At 36.0% G+C, this 14,790-nt stretch overlaps 1 long non-coding RNA gene across 2 annotated transcripts; it reads left to right on the top strand.

Moving 5' to 3' along the window:
* The first annotated feature begins 6,085 nt into the window (after window positions 1–6,085).
* Window positions 6,086–9,316, top strand: LOC136812641 (uncharacterized). Of its 2 annotated transcripts, none has more exons than XR_010847375.1 (4): window positions 6,086–6,430; window positions 7,643–7,782; window positions 8,351–8,477; window positions 8,666–9,313. It is a non-coding gene; the product is annotated as an uncharacterized lncRNA (long non-coding RNA). The 2 variants fall into 2 exon arrangements; XR_010847376.1 differs by lacking the exon at window positions 6,086–6,430 and adding an exon at window positions 6,438–7,206 and having other exon boundaries at window positions 8,666–9,316.
* Window positions 9,317–14,790: the final 5,474 nt, after the last annotated feature.

The following is a 14,790-nucleotide window of genomic DNA, read 5'->3' as shown; positions in this document are numbered from 1 at the left end:
CTTACCACTAGAATTGCAACTTTCGATATAGTCGCAAAAGTATTTGTTGATTGGTTCTTCTCGTATGAACTTATTCGAACCTTCTGGTTGGAATATAGGTTTGAACTCGTCCACAAACTGGAAGTAATCGATGCCTATTGCGTTGAAGACAAAGAATTTCGAGAATTCCTCCGAATGTTTTTTTATTAGGGGTAGTAAGCCGCGCATGTTCAGTCCTGCTTGAAGTTGACGAATTGCTTCAATTCGTGGCTCCAATGTCTCTTTATAATATAGCATTCTGTAATGATAAAAAATTAAATAAATAATGGAGTGTAATTATTTTATGCGCCACCTCTTCACTTGGTTGTGAGATTTCATGTGCCTACAAGATGAAAAACTATTGAAACCCTCTGGACAACACCTTTTTAGTATAATGTACTTTTTTTCAACCCGTTCAGTACACCACTAACTGAAAAATTAATCTTTAATATACACCATACATCATATCCGTACATGGGGTGGTCGAGATTTTCTGGGGGTATTTGGAGGAAAATTCCTGGAGGGTGAAGGGAAAATTTTAAGGGAAAATTTTGTGATTTTCAAGTAAAAATTTAAGTAAATTTCCAAAGGGTATGATAATCAGACTTTGTCTACCTATACATTGGTAAAAAATCTTCTGAATTAGCGGGGGGGGGGTGTTGGAATTAAAATGTCTTGGGTGGAAAAAATTAGAGGATGTTAGCCAGAAGAATTAAGACAAAAGAAGGAACTTTCAAAAATATTTTTTCAAAAATTAATAAGCGGGTTGGAACGTTGGAATAAGAATTTTAGGGGGGGGGTACGTTTATTAGGTACCCAAGAGTATTTGAGAAAAACTTTCCAGGGGTATTCTATTTTTCTCACTTTTCCAAGGGGGTATTGGCCGATTTTCAACAAAAAATATTTCTACCCTGAATCGGTGCGTCCACCTCCTGTACAGTTTTTTAATGAAATAGCCCAATTTTGACCCCCTAAACTTACCTCAAGAATTCATCTTTCTTCTCCAACTTGGATGGTAAGCCTTGGTGGCCAATTTTTATCAACAAATCAAATGTAGCGTCATTCTGAAATGCGAGTGCCAACTCTTCTTCACTCCCAGCATCGGCGATCTAAATAGGTTACTAAATGATTATTCTGATATACTGATATCCATATTATATTCCAATGTTGGAATCAATCTGGTTTAAATTGATCAACGAAAATTAGCAACATTTATATCAAAGTAAAAGTAAAATTTATTTGAAGTTTGAAGTCTGTCTAATTCGTCACACCAAGGATTTGCAGACTGCAGTCAGTATTATTGAGCCGAAAAGATTCATAAAAATTAGAGTAGAAAGCAACGCTTTTGGTCCTGTTTCCATTTTTTTCTCCACAATGCATATTTTTACCCTGCATGTGCCAGGATAAAAAAGAGACTAAAAAACTGGGTCATAAACGAAAATTTACTCTGTTGCATTGGTCTACATACGTTGCACGGAATTGACGACCACGCGACATTTAAAGTGTTTAATGTAATTGCAGCCTATCAGATATATTGGGTTACTTTCATTTTCAATTTTTAGAAACTTACTGGTTTCACAGAAGGCAAATCCAAAAACTCATGAGTTGGATCGATTGGCTCATCACATAAGCATTTAAAACATTCTCTGTTCATAATAGTCGGAGATGGGCCAAGTTGTAGAAAACTAATTCCCATTACATAACCAGCATACAAATATTGTTTCTCAAAGACCAGAGATACTTGCATTTTTGGCATACCATCTGGCATGAGTTCTGCATAAATGTACTTCAAGCATGCTAAAAAGACGGAAGAATAAATTTTATGCTCAAGTGGGAGTCATTAGATTTTCCCGAACTCAATATCTTGAAATTTTTAATTTCATAAGGGAGTAATAACCAATAATGGGGGGTTTCTTGAATTAAAATAATTTGATGTAAAATAATCAACATGCCAGAACATATCACTAAAAATAGAACAAGAATTATTTGCCTTATTTGTCTGAATTATTTTTCTCGTTACCTTGCGGATTTAGAGAACAAGAAAACTAACTCGTATTTGAAATATACATACTTGAAAGGAACTCTCTCCTCAACCCACCAGTGTCTGTTCCCCCTTCTCTCATAAATTTGACGATGAGATTGTTCGATGGTCTGGTCCATGTTTTGTTGCAGTGTTCGGTCCAGTCCTTCCAACAGGATGCCACAGGATGCTGGGAGCCTTCTGCATCTAAGGAGATCATTCTTTGCCGCTTTCTGTAGTTCTTGTAAATTTACCAGCTCTGCAGTAAAATCAGTTGTGCTGCTTGAGCAGTTTTCATTGATGTTGTTATCACTTTGATAATCATAGGGCAAGGTATCGTCTCCTGAGATGACAATTATACTCATCACTGATTATTTCAAGTTTCATCGCACATTTGTCTGCATGTACCAGAAGTACCTCAGTGTCTTGAAAGTGTTTGTTGCAAATTGGACAGTTTCCTCCATCTGCCTTTTTCCGTTTTACACTTGGTCCAGGAAGCTGTATAGGTAGGCTTGACTTTTGGAAAGGACGTTTGGGTGGATGATTTATTGGTGGGTCCTCACTTTTACCATCTTCAATGTCATCAATGTCATCAATCTCAATATCATCCAAGTCTTCTTCATCCATTACAAACCTGGATTGTGGAAGATACCAATAAATTGGTCCTGCACCAAACACATGTTTAAGGGTTTTTAAATTCCAAACCTCAACCTTACATTCCATTAAGGCCTTTTCAACAGGTTTAACAAAGGAAAAATCAGGAAAGTCAGGAAATCTTTCATCAAAAGCAGCAGCAATAGAGCTGCGCAAATCTAGTTCACTCATTTCACTATCAAATGTAAAAGCTACTGTAACTAATCCATGTTCATAGTATTTCTGGCATTTCAATTTGAGGGGCACTTTTGTGATTTTCGGTGATGGAATCAGGAATAAATCCTTCATACACTCCTTCCTTGGCACACTTTTAGTTTCCTTTTTTGAAGCTTTTGCTTTGGATAGTGATGGGAAAAGCTTATTCAAAGCAGATTTGTTGTTCTTCTTTTTCGAGCCACAGCTACAATTTCTTTCCATTCTTGTTATTTATTATTTCACTGAAAAAATAAAACAGGTAAAATGAAGGCATACCAGTAAATCTAGACTGTGAGCAATTCAAACACCAATTTTTTCTCATGTGCATTATTGTTCTTCATCTTCATCATCATTATCTGATTCATCACCATCTACACCATAGTCTACATCAACATTTTCGATATATTGCAATTCGGGACTTCGGGACCTTGGGACTTTTGGTTGGTGTAAATTTTTTATTGATAAGATTTTGACATACTTCAATTCGGGACTTCGGGACCTCGGGACTTTTGGTTGGCGTAATATTTTTTCTCAGAAAGTTGATATATTTCAATTCGGGACCTCGGGACCTCGGGACTTTTGATTAGTGTAATTTTTTTTCTTTCAGAAAGTTGATGTATTTCAATTCGGGACTTCGGGACTTAGATATGGTGTGATTTAAAAAAAATAGATTTTCGATATTCTGCAATTCGGGACTTCGGGAATTCGGGACTTCGGGACCTCGGGACTTTGTGTTGGTGTAATATTTTTTTTCAGAAAGTTGATGTATTTCATTTCGGGACTTCGGGACTTAGATATGGTGTGATTTTTAAAAAATAGATTTTCGATATTCTGCAATTCGGGACCTCGGGACTTTGGGTTGGTGTAATATTTTTTTTCAGAAAGTTGATGTATTTCATTTCGGGACTTCGGGACTTCGGGACTTAGGTATGGTGTGATTTTTTTTGATAGATTTTCGATATTCGGCAATTCGGGACTTCGGGACCTTGGGACTTTTGGTTGGTGTAAATTTTTTATTGATAAGATTTTGACATACTTCAATTCGGGACTTCGGGACCTCGGGACTTTTGGTTGGCGTAATATTTTTTCTCAGAAAGTTGATATATTTCAATTCGGGACCTCGGGACCTTGGGACTTTTGATTAGTGTAATTTTTTTTCTTTCAGAAAGTTGATGTATTTCAATTCGGGACTTCGGGACTTAGATATGGTGTGATTTAAAAAAAATAGATTTTCGATATTCTGCAATTCGGGACTTCGGGAATTCAGGACTTCGGGACCTCGGGACTTTGTGTTGGTGTAATATTTTTTTTCAGAAAGTTAAAGTATTTCATTTCGGGACTTCGGGACTTAGATATGGTGTGATTTTTTAAAAATAGATTTTCGATATTCTGCAATTCGGGACCTCGGGACTTTGGGTTGGTGTAATATTTTTTTCAGAAAGTTGATGTATTTCAATTCGGGACTTCGGGACTTCGGGACTTAGGTATGATGTGATTTTTTTAATAGATTTTCGATATATTGCAATTCGGGAATTCGGGAACTCGGGACTTTAGGTTGGTGTAAATTCTTTTTTGATAGAATTTTGACATACTTCAATTCGGGACTTCGGGACCTCGGGACTTTTGATTAGTGTAATATTTTTTTTCAGAAATTTGATGTATTTCAATTCGGGACTTCGGGACCTCGGGACTTAGGTATGGTTGGTGTAAATTCTTTTTTGATAGAATTTTGACATACTTCAATTCGGGACTTCGGGACCTCGGGACTTTTGATTAGTGTAATATTTTTTTTCAGAAAGTTGATGTATTTCAATTCGGGACTTCGGGACTTAGGTATGGTGTGATTTTTTTTAAATAGATGTTTGATATTTTGCAATTCGGGACTTTGGGATTTGAGTATGGTGTAATTTTTTTTTGATAGAATTTCGATATATTCAGTATTTCAATGAATGTTACTTTGTAATTTTAAACATTGTAGTAAGAAATAATGAATTGATACTGTTCTGCAAAATTCAGCATATCTCTATCTTGTAAAAACTCCAGCTTGTCCCCATTCATCAAGCAGATAGCAAGAGAAAAGTAATCATTACATAAGAGAACATACCTGTAATAATTTGGTTGGTGTTTGAGCCTTGATCTTGAACAAAAATGAGAAAACATCCAAGCAAAATCAGTGTACAATTAATACAACTTTCAAAACAGTCTTTCAAAGCTTTTAGGTCAATAAGTATGAGCAGTCACTTCTGTGGGTGTATGTCAGAGCTACACTAAAATGAATAAAAAACATTTGATACATTGAATTTTCCTTCATAAGTCTCAAAATCGATAAAAAGATCAAAACATTGACCAAGAGCCAAAACGTGAATTTCAGGCGCCATCTTGGATTTGGTTCGGAGCAAGAAAGCCACGGTCGCAGTAGAATCGGTTTTGTTTACCCCACGCATCCAAAGAAGGCCCGAGCAAATCGATAAATTTTATGCGAATGCCGCGATTGAATCGTGAAAAGTACTCTGAAATTTCAGAGTGTCGGCCATCAAAGAAAACCCGAGAACTTTCGCAGGTCTTCTTGCAGAACCATTCCCTTTAGAGCGCATGCTTGGAATGCGTGGAGCACGAAGAGCTGCTTGGAGGTTAATCTTTTATTAGATAAGTTGATTTATACGTTATCAGAATTTTTTTATAACGTAATGGAAGAAACAATTTATCCTTGCTGAAAATCAGGCAAATGATTTGCGGTCTTATCCTGTTCTGATTTTGTTCCAACTCAAATGCTATAATGAAAATTTAATTCATTTTTATTCGACTCTATAGGCTTTAGACCATTGTTCTAGGTTCTTGTGATAAAACTTTCGAAAGTAATCAATATTAATAACATTAACCTTAGGCCTTATGTATACGGCGAACATTTTCCATATTCAGTTACGGATTCTGTGAATAAGCCCTAGAACTCTTACCTTTCCTAAATCTTTTTTCTCTCAAAATGATGTTTTAAAATCACTTCTGTATGTGAAATGAAAATTTTCTGTACCTTGGTTCGGAAATTGCTAAGAACAACTTCAGTTGTTGCTTTTCTCTTAATGTAAACAAAGAGATAGAAAATAGAGGAGGTTGCACGCAACTGCTTTAAAGCCAGGCGACTCTTGTTTTCTATTCAATTTCCTTTGTTTTGCTACAAAGAAAAATCGCCTTTGACGCGAGCTGTGTTATGCCGCCAATCGAGAAGGAAGCAAACATGGCGGGTCGAAGCGGTGATTTTTCTGCTGTTATTTTTGTTATGTCTATTCGAGTTATGACTAAAACAACGTCTACAGCAAGTACTACATTGTTTAAAACATCTCAAATGCTTTTGGATATATTTATTTCAACCAATCAAATGATTTGTTTACGTTTTGACCAAGGATACAGTGAAATTATCATCGAAGAAAGATGGCCTGTCTTGTTGAGTAGCTAACAGCACCTACTGATGGAAATCACTCGAAATCGAAAAGATGGACATTTTTTCTCAAATAGGGAATAATTTTCCTTGGTAGAGGATGCCTTGAGGTATGTATATCTGAAGTTTCTAGTGTGGTCTGGCTCTTTTCACTGTGGTCTGGCTCTTTGAGTTCAGCCCATTTTTCATGTACTCAACTCGACTGACTAGGTTCAGGTTCTTGTTGTCTTTCACTCTGGCAGTGAATTTCGAAAAGTTTGCTTCTTGATTTGTTTTTTTTATTACTGAAGGAAGAGATGGAAGTCTTCTTCTTCTTGAAAGAATTTGAATTTCATCGAACAAACCTACCCTACCTTGGCTTAGTAAAAACGTAGTGTAGATTATTATGCGACCGGTGCATGATAAGCCAATTCATCATAAAAAGTAAGACCGTAGAAAACTTAAAGAGGCAACTTCTTTTGATGCTTTCAATGCTTTGAGAGTTGATGTTATATTAATGATTCTGTTAATTTTCATCCTGAGAAAATCTGTGAAAAGTGTAGAGTTGTTTGTACGAAGTTTGAATCAGCGTTGAAAGGCACCCAGAAGCACCCAAGCTGAAAAAGTAGGAAGAAATAGAAAGTCAAGCATAACTCAACTCAGCGTGTTAAAGCAACACCAGATATTGATACTGGTGGTTTCGCAGATTTTGTTGATGGAGAGAAAATTTCACAATATTAAAGAGACCGTGTGGCTTGTCTAATTATTGATGCTGAAGACTTTATATTTTGTTATTGGGTGAAATAAATGAGGAAATCTGTAAGTTGGAAAGGCAATGTTATGAGGAGGGCCAACAAGCAAGACAATCGGCCTCACATGTTTTAGCTTTTATTGTACTACTTACGAGGTATCTACACTGGATTTACTTTTGTTTTTGTTTTTTCCCTACTGCATCTGCTTCAAGTGATGAGTTATTTCCTGTAGTCTGGGAGCTGTTAAAGTGTTGGAATTATATTGAGTTTGAAGGTCAGGTGTTTGGTATCTGATGGAGCATTGTACAAACCGTTCATTTTATAAACTCAAAGAATAAGGAAGATAAAGTCCATTTCTTCAGTATTAATCTGATGTGCTTTGGATAGAAAGCTCTATTTCATTTGTGAGTACAAAACAATTTTGAAAACTCTCAAATGAGAGTCAAATGAGAATCAATGGTTTGTCTATTATTTCCAGAGGATATATACCTTCGATATTATTAATGATGATTTGTTTGAAATAGTATTATCACTACCAGGTGTTGAAATTCAAAAAAATGATTGAAATTGTAAGGTCTCCTTTCCTTTTAGCTGGACAAACACTCGATCAGTTGGATCCGTGTGGTACAACTCTGGGAGTTCGAGAATACCATAATCCCAGGGCTTTACATGATCAAATTAAGAAGAGAACACATCGACTAAATAGGATGACATTTAAACTTGCAGCTCAGGTAACTTCCATATTAACTCAAAAATTTTGCTTATGTTACTAAGCATACAATTATACAACAGTTATCATTTTTTATATTTTTCCTTCTTATTTTTGACCATGCTAGGTGAAGTCTGAGAATTAGGTCTGTCTGAAATAAAATGGCTTTTTATGACAATAAAAATCCCATGATATGATGTATTCAGTTGTTGTCCATGACATTGAAATAATTTAGTCTATAGCTACAAGTCTGCTTGTTCTTAGTCTGATTTTAGTTTGATGACTAGCTTGATATAAACAGAAATTTTGAATAATTTTTCTAGACAGTACATAAAAACAAAAGACAAACGTTTCTTCATTTTTATCCTATATTCTTCAATGGGATTAGTTTTTGTAGGTATTCTCACCACCTGCTAGTTCCCTTTAAGGGGAGGGTTAGGTGTTACTATTATCCAGATAATTATACTCCATATTATACAATATGTGAAAGAAATCTCATGATTTTAAAGGAGCATTTTTTATTTGATAAGAGATAATGTTGACAGTTTACTTGTGTGTTGTGACCAAATTATAACTTTTTATCGTTTTAGTGGCTGACGAATACATTTTTGAAAGGTGGGAAAACAGAGGCACTTTCCACACCTGGCTTGCTCAAGAGGAAAGAAAACAAGAGACTGTACCTGGCTATTCAAACTGTTGAAGGGCTGCAAACTACAGGTTTGTAATGATTTTGCATTCAAAGTTATTTTAGTATGAAATAGTACAATGTTAATTTTTAAGCAATCAATGTTTCTGTGAGTGCTCCTGGCCTTGCATGTCTTGGAGGTTTTTTTTCAAAATAGAAAACCAACAATTTCTCCGTCTTTTATTCTTTCATTCAGAATTTTTTCACTTTTCATCTTTAGTCAAGACATTCACTTCATTGATGCAAGAGCTGCTTGTCGAATATCCTGGATTTTACACTTTGGGTGGTCGTCTTAGTCAGCCAACCTCAACCTCAACTTATGGTTATGGGCAGGTCGTTCTGATTTTTCTATTGTTAAATTATTGTTATTCAATTGTTTTGTTAGATTTTAGCTGGATTTGATTTGGATTTCCAAATGTTTTTTGTGAAGTTTCAAACAAAAATTTATAATTAAGCAGAAAAAGTAAATACACATACATAAAGACAGAAAGGATACCTCTTACCTTCACACTTGTGACAGTCAAGGACAGTCTGTGACATGAGGTGAAAATTTTGAAGTTTATAATCTCTTAAAGTTTTTGATCATCTTATATCTGCATATCTTCTCTTTTCTCTCCAAACCAGTCCAAACTGATCTAAAATTATCAATCTCAATACATTTGTTAGTAGATATTTATCTTTTGATGATAGTACATTATATGATTTAATATATTATGATTTTTGTAGAAAAATATAAATTTTTTAGCTCATAAAAAAGCTAAAATGGACAACTGATGCTAGATTTCTCCCTATACTTACCTTACCTTATTTGCAGCTATATAGACTCTCATTGAAGTAAACCTTTCTTTAGAACGTGAGCAAGTGAACAGTATATTTCAAGAGAGCTAATATCTAAGAATAAATTTCCAAAAGACTTGAGCTGTCAAAGAAAACAGTAGCCATTATTTTACCATTTTTTTGATTTGTCTCTCTGCTCGTTCTACTTTCGTTTTCAAACACCTTTTTACGGCGTCGATAGTATCTTTTTGAATGAAACACCGATTGTCTCAATTTAGTCGGTTCCGTAAACTTTTCCCTCTTTTTTTCTTCCCTCATTAATTATTCATGATCATAACTAACATAGTATAATAGAAAGAGAAACGTGCAACCTCCTCTATTTTCTATCTCTTTGTTTCGATAGAATTAGACTCTCTCATTCAAGAGGTTGTCGCGAAGACTTTGTGTAAAAGTTTGTAGTAATCAAGTAAAGTAAAAACACAGGAAAAAAATATTGATTCCCTAGCCTAGGGATTGTTAATTTTCAGATGTTGTTTTTTATTCGATCACATTAGTCTAGAATTTTAAGTTCGGGAAAGTAAGGAAACTAGGGAAACCTATTATGTGTTAGTGAAAACGGATTTCCACATGTGGAAAACTAATATTTTCAACTTTCTAGTTACCCATTCAGAATTGCATCGGTAAATTAAAAACCCCAAGTTTTTCTAAACTGATTATGGATGAGTCGGGAAAAGAGAGATCACGAGTTTTTAAAATGATTACTTTCTACAAGCTAGGGAAAGGAAATATCACGAATTGTGACCTTGCCTGCTTTATTCTATTTTTTCTCTGGATCTGGAAATGTGATTTTTCGAATTAGGGAAATAAAATTTCCCAGATTGGGAAATTCGATTTCCCGAACTCTTTAATTTGAGTGTATCCTTTAAGCAATTAATTAAATCAGAACTTATTTTTCATCCCTTCAAATAAGACAATTAAATCAAACAATTTAAACTGTCACAAATTAGAGCCTAAAGTTCGGGAAAATTATTTTCAGGTTAGGGAAAATTGATTTCCCAAACTTGTATTACGCATGCGTGAGAAAAAACCACAAGTGATTTTTCACTCAAAAGTGTTCGAGTCGTATGTAAAGCAAACCATTATGAGGGTGTATTCGATCAGTGTGTAACACAACGCTAAAGGTTAGGCGCCCCGCCAGGGTGGTCTCATTCGTTCGCAATGGACTTGCGTCGCAAGGGCTCAGTGGATCGATGAGACGGGTTTGAGGTCATTAAGTTGGCTCTCTAGTGCAGCTCCACTGTTGTGACAAAAGTGCCGGGATTTTCAAAGTAGCGCAAGTGCATGTCAGAACGAATGAAAGCTATCGAACCAATGCTAACAGAATGATTGAATACATTTAATTATTTTACCAGCTTTCTATAAATCAGGATTTAATTCGTGAATATGGGTAACCCTATGGGGTTTTATTGAGGTTCGCTCGAGAAAAGCACTTTTCAATAATAGGGAAATTTAACATCCATAGATAGTCATAAGATCGGGAAATTGCATTTCCATAACTAGGGAGCTGTTGCATCTTCCCTAGCTAGGGATTGGTTAGGGAAAAATCCAGATTTCCAGATCTGGAAATATGCATTTCCATAGCCTAGGGAATCAAATTTTTTTTCCTGTGAAGTATGTCGCACATGCGCAGGCGCTAGAAGCTCAATATTCAGCCACAAGCATTTATTTCTTGAGAAAGGTTAGTAGAGTCGTCAATACTTCTAAATTTTACAGATAAAAATACTCTAATCCATTTAGTCACTGAGTATAAGGTATGTATCAGGCTTACGCTACACTCGAACTTTTCAATTCGCTTTTTCTCGAACTTTCGGTAGGGTGGTAGGGAACCAATAAAGAAGATGAAAAGTACGAACAAATCATCTTGTTTTCTTATTTGCGTTTGCCAAGTATCGATATGGCTACCAATACCGTATTTCCTCTATTTAGCGCCGCTCTCAAATCAGCTCTCTACCTACAAAAATATTGAAGAGCTCCGCGCCCAAAGGAGTGCGATCTTCCTTTGCACACACAGGCCTTTCAAAATGTATACAGTTGATGTTCTCTAATTCGACGTTCTATTATTCGATAATATTGAAAGTCACCGTCAACAAGAAGCCCTCATAAACGACGCTCTACTATTTCATACACTCCCTTATTCGATGAAAATCCAACCCCCCTTTTAAAAATCGAATAAAGAGCGTCAACTGTTATTTCAATTTTAAAGAGCGCCCTCTGATGTGCCTCTAAAAGGCGCCGTACCCAAGATTTTGAAAATTTAAAAAGTGCTCCGGTGCTTATTTTGAAGTGATACAATCTGTTAATTATATTGAACATATGGGAAGCTTTTTCAGTTTTTGCCCATGCCATCCTTTAAATCGGCTAATATTTTTCCACTACTGTAAAATAAAATTCCAAAAATTTTGATATTGCCCAGATATCATTGTTCTGGATTTAAGTTAACGACAATCTAATTCAATTCCTTCCTGCTTATTTATTAGCCAATCACTTGCGAGAATGGCATCGAGAATTGGTTACCAAACCTCCAACGTTGCATCAGTCAAACCATACAAAATGAACTGACTCGTATCAGTGGCCTCAAAGAAATTCGCCCTGAAAACGATGAAACGCCCCCTGTGACGCCCATAAAGAAAAGTTCTCCAGACACAAGTGTTATCTTTACTTACTTACTCAAAACTCTGTTTACCCGCCACCTGGTCAATCGAGGCAAACACCGATGCTGTCATGATTAGTATTAAACTGATGACGTCAGCACTTTTATCTAAATATTTAGCGTACGCCAACGGTAAAAGCGACGCTTTGGATAAACTAATGAGCGGCTTCAACCAAAGCATTATTGCGCTTAGTGAGTTTTTATTCGCTCAAGGAAAAATCAAAATCCGAAAAAAGAATTTAGCGAGGAATCAGATGAAGCTGGTCGGTTGAATATTTCAGCCTCTCTGGAGCAAACACCAACACCCTACCACTTTCAAATCAAAGACAAGAGAATGGAAAAGATTATCAACTTGAAAACTATCAAACTAAACTGATCAAAAATTTTATCCAATATTTTTCAAATCAAGTTCGATTCGTTGAAAACCTTAAAGAAACAATCGAGCTTGGTTATAACCTGAAAAAACGTTACCCTTTTGATTGGTATATGTATTCATCCGCGTTACGTGCTTGCGGAGAGCAGAAATATGGCTTCAGTGCAGGTGGAAATTGGTCAGCATTCGATACCGTACGTTTATCAATACCAAGGTGTTGGCAAATTTGTTTCCGTTCCTCTTGAACACGAGACAGGCTTACACCGTTTAGCATGCGCCGTAATGGACAATGATTTTGGTCACGTGCCTCCGACACAGGTATGTGATCTTTAAAAAGGCCTAGCATTACTTATATTTATGTCGAAATGCCTTACACCATTTTGCAAGTCTCGGACTTCCTTGTGTAAGTAAATAAACCAGAATAAACAGGTTGGGGGTCTGGAAAACTAATTACCGGGGGTTCAGAAATTCATAAACCCGGGGATCCAAATAAGGTCAGGCATGTATTCCTAAAAAAATGACCTGGTGCACGAGGGTAAGACAGCTCTTAAAAGGACAGAAACGAGCTCAAAAATCTAGATTCTTGCGTAAATGGTAATGGCCGATATGAGAGAAGAAACTCTGAATTAATGACATTTTTTTTCTTTAATCGTACAACTTAAACATCAGCTACACTCTCCGTCATTAATCTAAAACCTTAAACTATCAAACATTACTTTTTAGGACACAAGCTGCACAAACATTGCTTCAAGTCTTGCTGGATTGACGGGACGTCATTTGTTGGTGTACCCATTATGCCGACAAACACCGGTCCATTATTTGACCGATCTCTTGAAAGGAGCTTGTATGACTGGTGAGTCTTTTTCGTTTTTTATTATCCTATGGGGGGCTTATTAAGATTTTCTTCTTTTGATCTCAAAGATCGTTTCGGATTTTCACAAAAAACACTTTATTATGAACTTTCTGATTTCGCTCCAAAAATGACTGACTGGCTGATAACAGATTCTAAAATTCAGAGATAATTGTTTCAAGGCTAGATATATCTAAACTTTTTCTCTGGTCAACAATCAGTCAAATATGGACATTAACAGTCTCGGACACAATCTATCGGTTTGAGATGTAATAATAGTAGTAATGACAATGGTGAGCGGACCCTTGTCACCGTCAGCTAGTGAAAACTGCTCGCGTGGAAACCTCTGTCAATTAAAAAAAAATTGGCTGGCAGGCTAGAAAGTGGGAAGGTGATAGAAATTGACCGTCAATCGAACATCACTCTTCTGTTTTTCTACTTCCTATCTCTCTATCTCCTTTTCTATTATCTGACTTTCTGAGACTTGTTTTCTGATTTCTACTAACTTTTCTATGAATTTGATATTTCAAACTTTCTCCAAATATCGACCCGACCGGGATTCGAACCCACCAAATGAAAGAGTCTCTGATCAGAAACCCAGCGCGCTATCCGTTGAGCCACACTCGCACAGCAAATTACACAATTTGTAAATACATAGAATGACTAAAAAGACGGGGGTAATGTTATTATAATATAGGTAAAATTGCCCCTTTTTAACCTGACTGAAATTCGAGCCGTTACTAGCAACCCTGCGGGGCCCAAGGCGCCGAGTATGCACCCGGCACAGTGACAAGCCGTTACTAGCAACCCTGATCCTACCTAACTGTTATTTAATCAATTCGAAACAACAAAACCCCCGGAAACACAAAATCGTAGATAGGAAAAAAAAACATGTTCGACTGACGGTCAATTTTTATCATCTTCCTAGAAAGTGCTGCTTTCATTTTATCGCATTTAAAATAACTACAGAATCAGTAAATCATGCAGTCAATTATAAAGAAATGAATATTATTTTAAAATTAACAAGGCTTATATTTATATAATTAATATCGAAACTTTATTATTAAATAAAATCAGATAAACCACTGGCTTTGAAAACCTTCTCAAACTTTGCAGTTAAGATAACAGCAAACGATATGATTATATTGGTGAACGCCAGGGCAATTCCAACCTTGATTCGTCATTGAACAATTAACCTTATAAATACAGGTTTTGGATGGGTTGACTTTACATTTCATTTCATAATGGTCACTAGATTTACCATAGCATTGCGTCATAACAGAGCTCATAGTCGCGACGCCATATTTGCAATAAGCATATTCGTTAACGTTGAGACGTTTGTTCCGTCTGTTTTTGTAACGAGCTAAAATAGATAAGTTAAGATGATCTAAATAATTTTTTCGAACGAAAAACTAAATTAAAAACTAAATATATTTCTACTCAATAATGTTCAAATTTTCCGAATCGAGGCCAAAAAATGTGTTACACGGGTTGGTAGACGATTTCATCCACCAGGATGCAAGTGAAATTTTTAAATCTGCGGACCTAAGACGGGTGTTCGATTATTATCAGTTAGGGTTAGGGTTGGACTCGAGAGTCACAATATAAGCCGAAGGCGTACCTTGAGACTTGACT

Source organism: Clytia hemisphaerica, unplaced genomic scaffold, assembly GCF_902728285.1.
Source record: "Clytia hemisphaerica strain Z4C2 unplaced genomic scaffold, Clytia hemisphaerica genome assembly, whole genome shotgun sequence".
Classification (NCBI taxonomy): Eukaryota; Metazoa; Cnidaria; class Hydrozoa; order Leptothecata; family Clytiidae; genus Clytia; species Clytia hemisphaerica.
This window is presented reverse-complemented; position numbering and strand designations above follow the sequence as displayed.